This window comes from Odocoileus virginianus, chromosome 15 (genome assembly GCF_023699985.2).
Source record: "Odocoileus virginianus isolate 20LAN1187 ecotype Illinois chromosome 15, Ovbor_1.2, whole genome shotgun sequence".
In the NCBI taxonomy this organism is placed as follows: Eukaryota; Metazoa; Chordata; class Mammalia; order Artiodactyla; family Cervidae; genus Odocoileus; species Odocoileus virginianus.
The window spans coordinates 21,499,842-21,515,771 of NC_069688.1; the positions used below are offsets into that span (position 1 = coordinate 21,499,842).

The 15,930-nt window shown below is 40.8% G+C and overlaps 1 pseudogene; it reads right to left on the bottom strand.

Annotated features, from left to right (window-relative positions):
- Positions 1-15,004: 15,004 nt before the first annotated feature.
- Positions 15,005-15,588, bottom strand: LOC139038388 (RING finger and CHY zinc finger domain-containing protein 1 pseudogene; annotated as a pseudogene).
- Between the last annotated feature and the right edge of the window lie 342 nt (positions 15,589-15,930).

Genomic DNA, 15,930 nt, shown 5'->3' on the forward strand with positions numbered 1-15,930 from the left:
CCCCAAACATCACGGGACAAGGCCGCCTGCAGCCTCTGGCCAGGTGTGCACCTGGTTCTCTCCAGCTGTTAGCACCTCGGGATGTCTTGGCCCGGCCCCCATTTCCCGTAAGCCTTTGCTCTGACCATCCTTGTAAAATGAAAGGCCGCTTCTCCTGCTTCTTGTGTTCCTAATTCCTCTTACCTGCATTATTCGTCATCATAAAGCTAACACTCTTCGTGTATACCATATATTGCTATTTGAAATCTCTCTCTAACCCATTGGAACATGGGGTCTCTGAGGATGGACACTTCACTTCGTGTGTCCCCAGCTCCTAAATTAATAGGCACACAATATCTCTTGACCAGTTTTTGGGTCATCAGCATTTTATTATCATTATTATTTTTAATCACTTGTAATTTGTGCTCTGTGCTTATGAAAGAGCTAGATTAATGACAGTCTTTTTAAAAATATGTATTACTCTTCTACATAAATGAAAATAAAAATATTAGCAAAAATACATGGCTTTTTTCCATTTAGAGTCTGACTCTTCTGACTTTCACTTCAAAAGTCTCTGATGACTACTTTCTTTTATATCATTTTCTGGGCCATCAGAACCATTGGTGATAAAGCAGTTCTTCAAAGAATCCACAAAATAGCTAAACACCCTTGATGTGGCTCCTAATCTAGCTTTGCGGTTGTGTTGCTGAACCAGCCTACTAGGACTCTTGTTCTGAAAATGCTAATAAACATCTGTTTCTCCCCTTCCCGCCACTATTTGGGTTCTAAGGGGCTAACACGTGTGCTTCACTATTGTCTCAGATTTTCTGTCTTTATTATTTTTATTTTTTCATTTTGGACATTTTCAAGCATGTCTAAAAATAGATTGCATGCGTGGTAAGTCACTTCAGTCATGTCCAACTCTGTGTGACTCCACAGATCATAACCTGCCAGGCTCCTCTGTCCATGGGATTCTCCAGGCAAGAATACTGGACTGGGTTACCACGCCCTCCTCCAGGGGATCTTCCTGACCCAGGAATTGAACTCAGGTCTCCTGCATGGCAAGCAGACTCTTTATAGTCTGAGTCGCCAGGGAAGCCCTGATAGACTTCCTGTAGGTTGTTATATATTGGCTACTATGAGTAAATCTGCAATGAATATAATGATATAATGACTTCAGTTATTCTTAGATACTGATTTTATTTCCCTTTAGATATATACACAGAGGTAGGACAGGAGGAGCATATGGTAGATCTATTTTTAAGTTTTAGGGGAAACTCCCTGCTGTCAAGAGACTGAATCTTAGCCTCTCCCACCCTTTGAGGGTTGGGTTACCTGAATTCTGAACTCCTCCCCCATTTGTAGTTGAACTGAAGACAAGTCTTCAGTTGCTTGTATATTTTAAAGTAAATCCTGGACATTTCACTTATAAGACCTCACACTGAACTCTAACTGACAAGGACATTTTTTCCAAAAACATTTTTCAAGAGTCAGAGAAGATTTTTTTAATAAATAAATAACCCAGATTTAATCTAAATACTGAAACTACTCAAATATGTATTTGTGTGCTCTATAATGCTTCAACCTCTCTACCTTTTTCTGTAGTCTGTCTGCATAGTATACTATTTTTTAAAAGGGCATCTATTAAAAGAATATGTTCATTTCACCACTGAGTGTGTACTGTCACTCATACACAATATTTATTCAGGCTTTATACCATGAATAGCATAGCAGGTATGGAACTAAAAAGCAATCGCTTCTGTCCTTGAGAAATAAATCATCTAGCTAAGAAGACTGATAATACACACACACAGACAACCTGCACATTTTAAATAAAACAATATCATTAATATTGGATATTTCAAACACACAAGAATTCAGGGGCAGAGAAAGTATCTTTGAGACAGAATCAATTAGAGATCATTTTTTTGTGAACAAAATGAGCTTCAGAGTGAGTCTCGATTCAGGAGAACATGGACCCTGCGTGTTCCAATACTGAACCAGAAATTTGCACATGGTAAACTCTAAGGAAAAAATAAACAAAATGTGTGATGATAAATTATTAAGTAGAGTTTGCCCATATCAAAATCATGCAATATGACATTGACCTTTGAGCTGCTCATGAAAAAGTCTTCTTATAACTATTCAAAAGCATATTTACCTTGGGAAAGGAAGGCGCTGCTCAAAAAAAATTTTAAACATGAAAATCTAAAAGGGATGAATTATTATGATGGAATTTTGTGGGCAGTGTGGTGTCTGTTGAAGGCAGCTCTGGGTTAGGAGAGCTGACCCAGCAGCAAGCATGTAGGTAGGACAGAGATGCTGCCAGATGGATTAAACACAGAGATGAGGACAAGCAGGGTGCTTACAAATTTCCAGGGAAATCTGATCACTTCCTCTCTCCACTCACAGTTCCATCATTCAGAGCAAATGAAGAACTGCCTTGGGGTGGTAAGGTTTACCTGACCTAAGTGCCCTAGTTATTTGCAACCCCTTCACTCTTCCTTGGTTGACAAGCAATGCTACAACCAGTGGTGCCCCTGAGGAAACACATAACGGGAGTCTGATGCCCGTTCTTCAGTGGCTCAGCTGTTTGAATGCAGTGATGACAATACACGCTGGACATCATCCTTGCACCTTCTTCTTCAAGCCTTGTCCCAGCTCTTTTCATTGACTCCATCATTAACCCTGCTGTAAAGGTGAGGAACCAGAAGCATACTTGAGCACACAGGTGACCCAGCCACACAGTTACTGGGGTGGAACACAGCCTGATACCGGGACACACTTTTGGCTTTAGCCACGGTCCTTCCCCACATTCTTTAACTTTTCCTTTCCCTCGTCCCTGTCTCAAGAATAAAACAGGGACATTATTCTCTGTGTATTTATGCAAGCACCAGCAAGCCATGTGCTATTGATAGTATAGTGGACATTGTTTAATTTAATTTATTTTTTTAGCCTGTGGTATATGGGATCTTAGCTCCCTAACTAGGAATTGAACTCTAGGTCCCCTTCATTGGAAGGCAGAGTCTTAACCACTAGATCACCAGGGAATTCCCTAGTAGACATTCTTTTAGACAACGATTTATACTGGTTTTGGTTGGCAAGGTGCAGAATTAATTTAACATGATTTATTTTCTTCAGACACATATCAAAACCCCCTATCTAGAGAGTGGAAAGGAGAAATTCCATTTCACAGAGGCCAAGGCTGAGGCTCAAGAGGACGGATGACTTATTCTAGGTTACACTCTTCTGAGTGGACTGAGAAAGAACTATGGCCAGAGCTTTTGTTTCTGAGCTAGTGAAACAATGCAACCCGGAATGGGACTTGAATGTACACTCTTCTATCAAGTTTTGCTTTTTTGAATATTAATTATAGATTTTGGAGAACCGCCAGTACTGGGCTAACTTATAGCACAATTATACTGTGTATTTCCAGTCCATTTAGATTTTCAGTAAGTTCTACTAAGCTGAGTAGCATCCTTCTTACCACCACCTAAGGGTAGCTACTAAAACACCTCCAGCTACAATATTGTTAAATTCAGAGGAACTTTTTGATGTCTACTCCCCTCCCCTGGCCCTGGGCCCAGAGTAAATAAATGACCCCTGGGTCATTAAGCCTGAGGATGGAGAGAAGAAGGACCTACTGAGTGCCCCTGGATCCAGATAAACTCTCTGATGCAATGAAGAAAGCGGGGGGTGGGGGGGGGGTGGCAAACAGGAATTCAGCATTGAAGTGGGTCTTGCCCCTGTGTTCCAGCCCCAGGAGCTGGCAGTAGCCCCTGGCCTGGGTCTGCAGAAAGAAGAGAATACTTGAAAGGGTTACAGCAGCAGCTTGCAAAGGTAAATGGGATTCTGAGGCAGTGAAAAAGCTGGCTGTTCTTTTATTCCTGTGTTACAGGCAATAACTGGCAGCATATGAATGGTAATAGGAGTCATTAACAGGTAAATATGTAAACGTTTCATTCTTCCTTGCATATTCAGCACTGATACACACCAAAAAGAGCCGTCTGTCATAATCAGCCATGTTGGAACAATATGGTAGAAAAGCAAGCAAATTCACTGAGGTCTTGCTGCTGCAGGTTGGGTTCCCTTTTTACACAATGTTTTTACATTAGAGAAACTAGCAGAATTTAAGCATAGGATTAAATGTTAGACCTGCCAAATAACTCAGACTTTCAAGTGTCTTACATTTTACATGTCAAGATCTTTGTGTCAAAAGTAATTTGATTGCTCTTGTTTGGTGGTGGGGGGAGTGGAGAGAAGGGGAGGGTGATAATGGGAGTTGCTTGACTGGGGGGGAGGGCAGTGGGAGTGGATGACTTGATTTCAACCCTCCAGATAAATGGTTCGATTCTGACTCTGTTTATATTGTACTAAACACCTGTGTCATTTCTTGTTAATTTTTATAACCTTCCTATTGGCAATAGGTATAGTCATGCTGGCAGAATTGTCCCCAGTCTCTTCTGTCACTCTTTGAAAATTAAACCAATTGGTTGCAGTGCATTAATGTGTGTTAGTCGCTCAGTCTTGCCTGACTCTTTGGGACCCTATGGACTGTAGCCTGCCAGACTTCTCTGTCCATGGGATTCCCCAGGCAAGAATACTGGGGTGGGTTGCCATGCTCTTCTCCAGGGGATCTTCCTGACTCAGGGATGGAACCTGGGTCTCCCACATTGCAAGCAAATTCATTACTCTCTGAATTACAGGGAAGTACATTCATGTGTGGACATAATTTGTGCATTCTTGCAAATATTTGTCACTCAGTCACCTGGAGGTCTGATGGTAGATGGTGATGACGTGGTTGAACTACAGTCAGTTTTGGCAACACCAACTCTGATGGAGCTGATCCTTCATTCTTCCTCTACCTCATCCTTTACTTGTTTGCTCTTTACCCTCCTTTTCAGGGTTACTAGTCCCTTTTAAATACAGCAGGTGGGGACAGCTAACCTGAGATGCCTGGCTTTGGAAAGCGATATCATCTGGCTCTTAGGCATGAAAGAGATCAGAACGTGCCACCCCAGATATGCCCTTCTGGCATAACGACCTCCCTACACTCCCCTATTTGCCTAAGAGCAGTGTGTACATTTCCCCTTTGTAAATGTCTCCCCACCCCACCCCTTTTACCAGGAATTGCAGAATGACTCAATCACCAGAGATGACTCTCGACTCCTGGGCCCAGAATGGCACTGTTAGGAATCTACATGGGGTTACAAAGAATCAGACATGACTTAGTGATTAAACAACAGCAAATCTCAAAACCCTGTTTCTTTGCATTGTCAGTCCATGGGATTGCAAAAAGTCAGACATGACTGAGTTACTAATGCACTTTACATTGTCACTTTTCCATACATAAATTTATTGTTCTTTGTTCAAATGGTATAAGTCTTCAGGTTTGACTGCCTCTTGGGGTTTTCAATTCATTTCTCTGAGCCCCATTCCTCTCCCCATATCCATACAAAACAAACCTTTTCTCCCCCTAATCTGTCTTTGGCTGATTCAGTTTAAGGCCCCAGCCAGTGAGCCCATTTAGGGTAGAGCAAACGGGTTTTTTTCCTGCCTTGTAAAGTGACTCAAAAATACCTTAGGTGGAAAAATTAAAAGTCTGCCAAGTGGCTTAGGATGCTTGAAGATTCATTACATAAAGTAGCTCACATTGTATCTGCCAGGGGCAAGAGTTTAAGGCCTAAGAGACAGAACATCTGGGTTCCTCCCCAACACCATTCCTCACTGGCTTGGAACTATAGTGACTCAGCTTCACAGACTTACTGAATTGTCTGTAAAACAATCCTGATTATTTCAACTGGCTCTGTCTCACAGGGTTGTCTAAGGAAAAGAAAAAAAAATATGGAAAACACTGAAAAAAGCTATAAAGCATTTTACAGATGTCACATTCAATGTTTAGTTCTACCTCCAGATAAAATAGTTTTAAAACTCCTTCTTACAAGGCTACTGTGAGAAATTGAGTTATGTTGCCTTAAGATGTGGGGTACATTTACTTGATCTTTTCCAAACCACTAGAAATAAGCTACAAATTGTATTAGGGGATTATAATCTGGTTAGAAGATAAGAATTAAAGTTTTGGTGAAGATGTAACTTTAAAAAATGTGCTTTATGATTATGAATTCTGTCCATTCTGCTTTCCGTGACCACGTGTTGGTCCACTCGGGCATCCGGATGAGTCTAAGTAAAGAGTGGTTTCCAGTAATCATGTACACATGTGAGAGTTGGACCATAAAGAAGGTTGAGCATCCCAGTAGTTAAGACTTCATCTTCCAATGCAGGGGGTGCAGGTGCAATCCCTGGTCAGGGAGCTAAGATCTCACAGGCCTGGAGGCCAAAAAAGCCAAAACATTTAAAAAAAGTCAGAAGCAATAATGTAACATTTAATAAAGATTTTACAAATGATCCACATCAAAAAAATCTAAAAAAAAAAAAAAATAATACTGTGCTAAGCCTTACAGTGAAAAGGAACCCACAGTCCTAAACAAAGAAGCAAACAGTGGTGATGTGAGCTGGAGAGGAGGCAAGGGGACATACAGAAGGGGCATGTGCAGATGGGTGTTCTAGCCCAGGAGAAATCTGAACCCAGGCTCAGGGCAGGAGAGGGGACTGGATGCACAGGAGGAGTGGGAAGTGACCCAAGGTGACCAACTGGACCTGGAGTTCAAGAGACTGCTGCCAAAACTGGTGCTGGAGGCAAAAACAAAAGAGCATAATCATGGGGGTGTGGTATGTACATGGAGCATGATCATTCAGACAGCAGAGAAGGTTTTGCAGGATCACACAGGTGTTCAGAGAGCCCAGAGGCTGAGACCTAGGGCCTAACATGAGCTAATGAAGATCTGAGTGGCTGAGCTGCCAGATGCAACTACATAGCTAGGAGGGAGACTGGGATCTTTCAGGGCAAAGGCAGCTCAACGGGAACTTGGAAGAGTGTAATCTGGTTTAGCCAGTGTGGAAAACAGTACAGAGGCTCCTCAGAAAACTAAAAATAGAGTTACCATATGACCCAGCAAGCCCACTCCTGGGCATACATCCAGACAAAATTACAATTCAAAAAAACACATGCACCCCTATGTTCATAGCAGCACTGTTTACAACAGCCAAGATATTGAAGCAACCTAAATGGCCATTGACAGATGAATGGATAGAGAAAATGTGGTACACTTATATACAATGGAGTATTACTCAGCCATTAAAAAGAACAAAAATGCCATTTACAGCAACATGGATGAAACTAGATACTATCATATTAAGTAAAGAAAGTCAGAAAGAGAAAGACAAATACCATGTGTGGAATATGGTATTCCCTTATATGTGGAACATAGATTCCACCTATAAGGAATATAGAATATATTCTATAGAATATAGAATCTATATAAGGGAATATGTAGATTCCCTTATATGTGGAATCTAAAATATGGTATAAATGAACTTAACTATGAAACAAAATAGAATAGAATGGAATGGGATCAGGGACTTAGAGAACAGACTGGGGGTTGCCAAGGGGGCGGGGGTTGCGGTAAGGACTGGGTGGGAGGTTGGGGTTAGCAGAGGTAAGCTTTTTTATGTAGAATGGATAAACAACAAGATCCTACTGGGCAGCACAGGAACCTATATTCGATATCCTATAATGGAAACCATAATAGAAAAGAGTATTTTAAAAACGGTGTGTATGGGTGTGTAACCGAATCACTTTGCTCTGCAGCAATAACCCTCACAACAGTGTAGATCAAATATATTTCAATAATACATAAATAATAAATTAAGGGGAAAAAAAACAAAAACCTGGAGAGGTGGGTGGTTTCTACTTTTCTGACACTCCAGACCATAGTACAGTTTTCTGTGGTCATAAATGCTAAGAAAGTCTTAAAATTATATAACACATCCAGAAGCACATAAGAATAGATTTGTACAATTTTAAAGTGTCATCCCAGCGAAGAGATTTATTGGTACTTCTAAATTGCCCTGCCCTCCCCTTCCCGTCCCATCCAAAATAAAGAGTTTGGCTGTAAATATAGACACTGTCATATGCTCCTTATTGTTATCTTTGTGCTCACAGTTTCATCCACTATGTTCAGTTCATTTTTGCAACAAATATAGAAGGTTGCAGTACATCTGTGAATAGAACCCATAAACCTAAATTATAATGCAGATGTGCAAATAAGACTGCAGGTGATCTACAGCTAAAGATAGCCCACAGTTTGGAAGAGGCAGTTGTTAGGAAAACTGGCAGATTTATTTAAAGCTTTCAAAAGCCAGCTCTGTGCTCTTGGTCCATTTGGTTTGGAAATAGCCTGGTGAAGCCATCATTTTCCGCTTCTCACAAACACAACTTTTGACGCCACCTCCTCACTCCTTCCCTGCTTCACATTTTCCAGACATTTCCTGCCAAACCACATTTACTCACTTTCTTCAAAGAAAAATTCCAGTCGGCCATCTCCCCAGTTGCCCTACAGTGAAGTCTCTAAAGGCATCAGAAATGGTTCTTTTAAGCAACCTTCTCTTTGAACTGCGGAAGAGTAACTCGGAGACTGCAGTCTGGACCTGAGCCCTGGGGGCAGAGCAGCACTGATGTAGTAAATCAAATTGATGCTTGGGTACCCAGGTTAGGTACCCACTGTGACTGGCACAGGTTTGAGAGGAAATGTATAACATTCAGCAAAAGTCCTTTAAGCTCCCACTACCTATTTTTTTTAACCAATATGTATTTAGAAATTTCTACTGAAGATTTAGAAGAAAATTCTTTGCTATTTGAGTTAATATTTCACAGGATCTCGGTTTCCTCTGAGTGGTAGATGGTTGCTTTTTTATTGTCGTTCAGTTGCTAAGTCGTGTCTGACTCTTTGCGACCCCGTGGACTGCAGCAGGTGGCAGGTTTTGGAAAGCATTAAGTTAGAAACTTGGGGCGGGGGAAAGAGTGTGCCCTGCGAGGCCTCTAATTTGCCACGGGGAGTATGAACTTGAGGCTGAGCAGGACTGTAACTCCCCGTTAGTGAATGATTTATGCCAGTGCTACTTTATAAAGGATGAATTCCAGGTGGGCGCTGAACCGTTCCGTGTCTGTTCCCATCAGTGAGTTTTGGCTTAAGCTGCCTGAGCATTAGGGCAGCCGGCTCAGTTCAAGACGAACCCTCAGACTCCAGAGAGCTCAACATGGAAGGTATCCCTACTTCTTCATCTAAGAGCAGGTGAACAATTTTAAGTTTAAACTGAATAAGAAAACCAGCTACGGATGTGTCCTGCGAGGCCAGTTGTGTTCATGAAGTCACATGGGAGCAAATGATACAGACATTAAAATGGGAGTTGTGTTTTTCACTTGCAACTAAAAGATCTTTGACAAGTGACATTAAAATTCCTATTTTCTCCAGACTGAGTGAAGCAGTAGAGTATTCCTGCTGACAATGACAGAAGGTTTGGAAAGGAAAATGGAAAAGGGTCATAAAATGCTTATTTACTTTGGAGGAGGCACTGGATTCTTAAAAGATCACTCTGTTCAAGATATAAAGTATCCTTGAACTTACACTTTTTTTTTTAATAAAGAAATTCAGTGTGGAACTCCGCTCTCACCTCTGACAGAGACTAGGAGGATACATTTGCCTTGAGTGTTGGTCTCTTCTTTCAGAGCTAGCTTTTAGTCATTTTCAACGCAATATGTTCTTGCTAAAACTCAACTTGTTGACTACATCAATGGCGTTTACTCCAAGGGAAGAACTACTTTGTTCATGTTAGTGAGGACATTCATAGAAATTTATTCACACACAAATCCATAAAACAGTACAAGAATCCTAGGAAAATAGGCAGTTTGTACCAAAATTTTTGGCATATAAGAGCCTCAGCCTGTTAAATATTTGTTCAGAACTGTGCTTAAAATAACTCAAATTGGTATAAACTCAAGCATATGTGAAATTAAGTAAAAAAGAGAAGATGGGCTTCCCAGGTGGCTCAGTAGTAAAGAACCCACCTGGCAATGCAGGAGACACAAGAGATGCAGGTTCAATCTCTGGGTCAGAAAGATCTCCTGGAGGAGGACATGGCAACCCACTCCAATATTCTTGCCTGGAGAATCCCATGGACAGAGGAGCCTGGTGGGATACAGTCTGTGGGGCTGCAAAGAGTTACACATGACTTAGTAACTGACACTGAACTTAACTGAGAAAAGAGAAGGTACTTAAGTCCTTTATACCCTTTAATTCATTTCCTGGAACAATGCTAAGAGATTTTAGTGTGATATTCAATAAGAAAGCAAGTATCACCATTTTGGATGAAACACAAGAGGATTCTGTAGCCTGGCATCTCTCATGTAGACCTACCTTGAGGGTCCAGCACATCCTTTTGAAATTCTTCTTGCCTGTAGAGATGTCATTGCTTTCAGCACAAGAGATGCTGTCTTTAGAGCAGGTTGCATTACAACAAGCTGTTAGGCAAACATTATTCATTTATGGCAGCTTCTTAATACAGGGATATGTATGTGTGTGTTGCTTTCATATGAAATCTCTGAGTAAAAGAAAATACGCTTTGTATTGAATTCAATTCATCTTATTCAGAAAATTGTATCATAGAATATCATTTCATTTGGGTGCATGTCTAACCTAATGGATCATTTTGCAGCAAAAATGTGATATACAAGGAATCCAACCAAGGAAAAAATGGCTTGTAATGAAAGCCCTCCAGATATGAAGGCATTTCCCTACACTGTCCTGATTATTTCTTATATAGACTTGTGACTCCCCATTTTGCAGATGTGGAAATTGAGACTTAGAAGAATGAGACTTCTCATCTAAGTCCACCTCATGGCTAAAGGGCAGGCCCATGATTTGATCTCCTATTGACTCCTTTCCAATTATGTACTCTCTGCACGGGATTTTATTGTGATTGCTCATTTAGAAATTATTTGTTTTTAGTCCATCAACGTTGATGGCTTAAACACTTCTGCTATGATGTTCCGTGGAAAATTTACAATTTTCTAGGCCACAATTTCTACTTTTAAGGAGCATGAAGTCTCGTCTTGTGAGATCACAATAAAAATATTAGTCCATGAGGGTAAAGGGCAGGTATCTACACATTCCTCCAGGAGCCCACAGTGAAGGGAGATGTGTGTGTGTGTGGAGGGGGAATGTGTGTGTGTGTGGGGGGGGGTGCGGTTTACTCTTCCTCGTGGAATCTGAGCTGAGTCTCGAAGAACTGGGACCTGCAGAGATGAGAGATTTGGAGAGGAAATGACCGTGAGACATAACAGGTGTGGAAGAATATGAACCGTCTTCATACGGTTCACTGGGTCTACTGGGCCCAGTAAAAAGCATATTTCTTTCGTTAGCTATGCACTTTATGATCAGGTTTTATGCGCTGGCCCCATAAGAGAAACTTGCATGTAGAAAGTTTCACAGGCAAGGTGGTCGTTCAGATTGGAGAGCTTGCTTTCTTAACCAGTCCCGCTGCTTGTATAAACATTTCATCAGGGATTTCAGCAGTTCACCTTCTCCTTGAGGCTCTAGAGACGTACAAAACTGTGATGCCAAGAGGATGTTAAAACTCTTAAGGGAGGATTCCAAAAGCAACTTTTATGAGTCCTCTTGCTGAAGGTACACAGGCTGGCACTTTTAATGGTGGTGTACCTCAACTTCATGAGTCAGTCTGAAGTGGGGGGATTCACTGAAACTATACAGCGAAGAGGATTATGCTGTGATTGTGTGTTTTCATTGTGATGGGCAAGACAGACCTGAAGATGCAGCTGAAATGAGAGAAATACCTGTCAAACAGGAAGGAAACCAACAACGCTTTACACTTGAAGAGCTCTAAACACCTTGGGAAATCTTTACTTTCCTTTGTTTTAAACTCTTGAATAAAGGTGATTTATTCCCACTTTTCTTGAAAAATTTAAGAGTTGACCTTTCATAATCATGTTTGTTTCAACCTGCAAGTATAGAGGTAACGCATTATTCAGGCTTTTGAAGCCCCAGAATGAAACTTAGGACTCTTTGATATATACAGTAATTTGTTGCTGAATTATTCTTACATCTCTACCATGGTGACCACTTGTGATGACAGATTAATAGGTGATTCCAAAATAGTTCTCAACACTTCCTTCACATAACAAAACAACAATGGAAATATCCACGTGCAATGTATTCCTTAACCTTAGCCCAGTGACTGACACTGTTATTACACCCCCAAGTAAGTTGCTTTCTATTCTTAGAAAGGCAACCCCAAAATGGTTATCTTTTCTATTAATATTTTTATTTATTTATCTGTGTCCAGCCTTAGTTGCATCACGCAGGATCTTCTGCTGGGGCGCACAGAGCCTCTAGTTGTGATGCTGGGGCTCGGCAGTCGTGGTGCCCAGCCTCTGGAGCAGGTGGGCTCAGTAGCTGTGGTTCATGGGCTTAGCTGTTCCATGGCATGTGGGATCTTAGTTCCCTGACCAGGGATCAAACCCACGTTCCCTGCATTGCAAGGCAGATTCTTCACCACTGGACCACCGGGAAAGTCCTCCAAATGATAATCTTAAAGTTAATTCTGCACTTAGCTTATGAGATGCCCATGAGGCAGTGAGAGTAGGGTTTGCCCTTTAAACGAAGTGTAAGAGCTAAACCTCACATCCATTCTCCAGCTCTCCAACTCTTCTGTACCGTTGATTTAGCCAGCACATGTCACAGCTCAGATGTTCAGTAAATGTGTGTTAAAGGAATAAGAGAATCGATGCCTAAAATAAAGGGAAGGCATATTCCATGCCCTGCCAAATATCTTTATAGTCCTAGAGACAAGGATCAGAGTTTAATTTCATGATTCCCTTAGCCATGATTTTCTATCTCCTCATCTTCACATAACTGATAAGGCACTAACTTGGTCTTGCAGTTCCTCAGCCAGGAACAGTGTCTGACTTTTTAATCCTAAGTAAATGTTTATTAAATGGATGAATAGACACAATAACTGGGATGTGCCTGACTCTTTGTGTGACCTTGCCTAAAACTCAAATATTCTAAGGAAAATGACTATTTTTTTTGAAGACGACCCTTTTTGGAGTCTAAGTATCATCTTGTGGCAGCGAGAATAAATGCACAACTTTGAGATTACCATACCAAAAATATTAACACGCCAGGATGAACACTTCTATTTAATCAAGGCAAAAGAAAGTCCATTAGTCATTTATTTTGGTTTTTTAAACATTTTAAGTAAGCTCTGACTTTTGTATAGTTTTGCAAAACTGATCTTAATTATAGAAGAATTGATAGTTCCTACTCTGTTGTCTGGTTATTTAACTAAATTTTTGACCTTGAACAAATCACTAAAAGTCTGTGGATCATAGTTTTCTAAATGTCAGTGGACATACTTACTCTTCATTCAGACCGACCCCTTGGGGCAGCCTCAGCGACTCCACAGTTGAAGACAATAATGTCTGATTTGAAGATGTTCAAAGATAATTGCATTTTACTGGTCAAACCTTCAATGCCAACTCTTCAATATATTTCTTTTTCTTTCTGCCCTCAAACCTTTTGGAATCAGCAGAAAAATTCTTGATAATTCAATTTGTTTTCACAGCAGTTCAGCTGGGCAGCATAATCGGCCCTGGGGAGGACTCTATCTCTGTCCTTACTGACAGGGGCTATGGGCCTCTGGATCTGTGAACAGTCAGGTGCAGGGACTTTAAGGGGTCATGAAAGACTATAAATCATTTGCAGAAATGGTCACATCTGTGTTTTAGAAATGTAGTGGGATTTTTAAAGCTACTTTGTTTAAAAACTCTAAGCAAAAATTATAGCCATTTTTATATATTTCTGATTTTAAAAGTATTACTTATAGGCATTAGGAATAAAGGTGTATCTCAGCAGTTTTCCATTTTTCATCCATAGAGTTTCAAATACACCTGGTTTTCTCCCCAGGAGTTTAAATTCATGCATTGTTGTTGTTGAGTCGCTAAATTGTGTCTGGCCCTTTGCAACTCCATGAACTGTAGCCCACAAGCCTCCTCTGTCCATGGGATTTCTCCAGGAAAGAATACTAGAGTGGGTTGCTGTTTCCTTCTCCAGGGGATCTTCCCAACCCAGTGATCAAAATTGCATCTCTTACATCTCTTGCATTGGTGCTCACTCATTCATGTCCAACTTCTTGCTGCCCCATGAACTGTAGCCCTCCTCTGTCGATGGGGATTTCCCGGCAAGAATACTGAGTGGGTTTCCATGCCTTCCTCCAGGGGATCTTCCCAACCCAGGGGTTCAATCTGAGACTCCTGTGTCTCCTACATTGTAGGTGAATTCTTTACCATTATGCCACCTGGAAAGTCCAAGTATGTACATATGGTTGAATAATATTCAGTCCAAAGTCACGTGACTTGTGATGTCATGAAACACATTCTTGATATGACCATCTCCCCAGTAAACTGGGGCTTCCTTGGTGGCTCAGTTGGTAAAGAATCTGCCTGCAATGCAGAAGACCTGGGTTTGATTCCTGGGTTAGGACAATCCCTTAGAGAAGAGAACGGCTACCCATTTCAGTATTTTGGCCTGGAAAATTCCATGGACAGAGGAGCCTGGCAGATTACAGTTGATGGAGTCGCACAGAGTACACGACTAAGTGACTTTCACTTTCTTTCCTGGTAAACTGTGACTGTCTCAATGATAAGGGCCACGGGAAACCCATTACTTTATCCCCTGAAACTGCCTTAGGGGACTAGCACTCAATAGATGTTTGATAACATAGAAACAAAGTAATAAAATTCAGCAGCAAAACTAGGGGCTCTGCAGAAGTCTTCACAGCAGTTTTTCAAGCAGAATAAGTAAGTAAATATGCCATAAATTCACATAAAATTCAGGAAATCAACTTTTTTTTTTTACTGTTTCAATATATTTTTATTAGCAGTTATTACATCAAAATTCACATTTACAGGATCCAAAGGACTGTCTTAAAAATTCTAAAGTATATGTAATTAGATTTTAACAGTAAGATAGAACATATCCTCATTACAGCACAGCCCTTAAACAGTCAAGGATAATACTGAGAATTAAGTACAGTTCTATCGTCAACTCTAATGCATAGATTGTGACACATTATGACAAAAAGATAGCCTTTTTCTATCAGAAAATCCTGATTTTTCCAGTGCAATACAGGCTGTTCATTGCTGATCTATTGAAATTCTACATCCTCCAGCCTGAGCGGTATTGTAGGATTCACAAATATTACACTTCATGCCTACTATATGGAACTGAACTGTAGATCTTCCATTGCAATCATTGCAGAGAATATCCACAGTCATGTTCTGATATTCTGAGGGCATAGGAGTCTGTGCTACCTCATCATCCAGTTGTCTCCAGTACCTACTCATATCAAAAGCAGAGTGCATACACAATGGACATCTGCAGCCTTCTTTCACCATTACTTCATAACACGGTCTATGTAAAAGATGTCCACATGGCAAGACGTGAGCAACGATACGAGATGTGTGAATGTCCTCCAAACATATTGGACAATCCTGCCGGGAAACATTTTCAATACACTTGTGCTTCCCTTGGAGATTCATTGCAAGGCATAAGTTACATTTCAAACAGTGGAAAAAATCTTTCTTCGGACCAATCCTACAAATTCCACAGTTTTCACAATGATACTGTTTCTTGTCTTTGTAAAAGAGATGGCATACACTGCAATAATATTCTCCAAACAACGTGCTACATTCCTCACATGTCTGTTGTGGAAATCAACTTTTAATAAGAACCTTTGAGATATGGTTTAAAACATCCAAGTTAGTGAGGAACTTGTCATAATTATAGAAAGCTGCTTCTCACAGCAGCCTGTGATGGCCTTATGTACCTATGAGGTGGTATCCTTGAGGTTCCAATGATGCCTTATCTACCGACCAGTGGTCATGGTGATGGTTACTCCCAAGCATGTTCCAATGAGCCAATTCACTCATATTAATAGAAGATGACTAATTACTATGATATATAAAGTATTAAATGA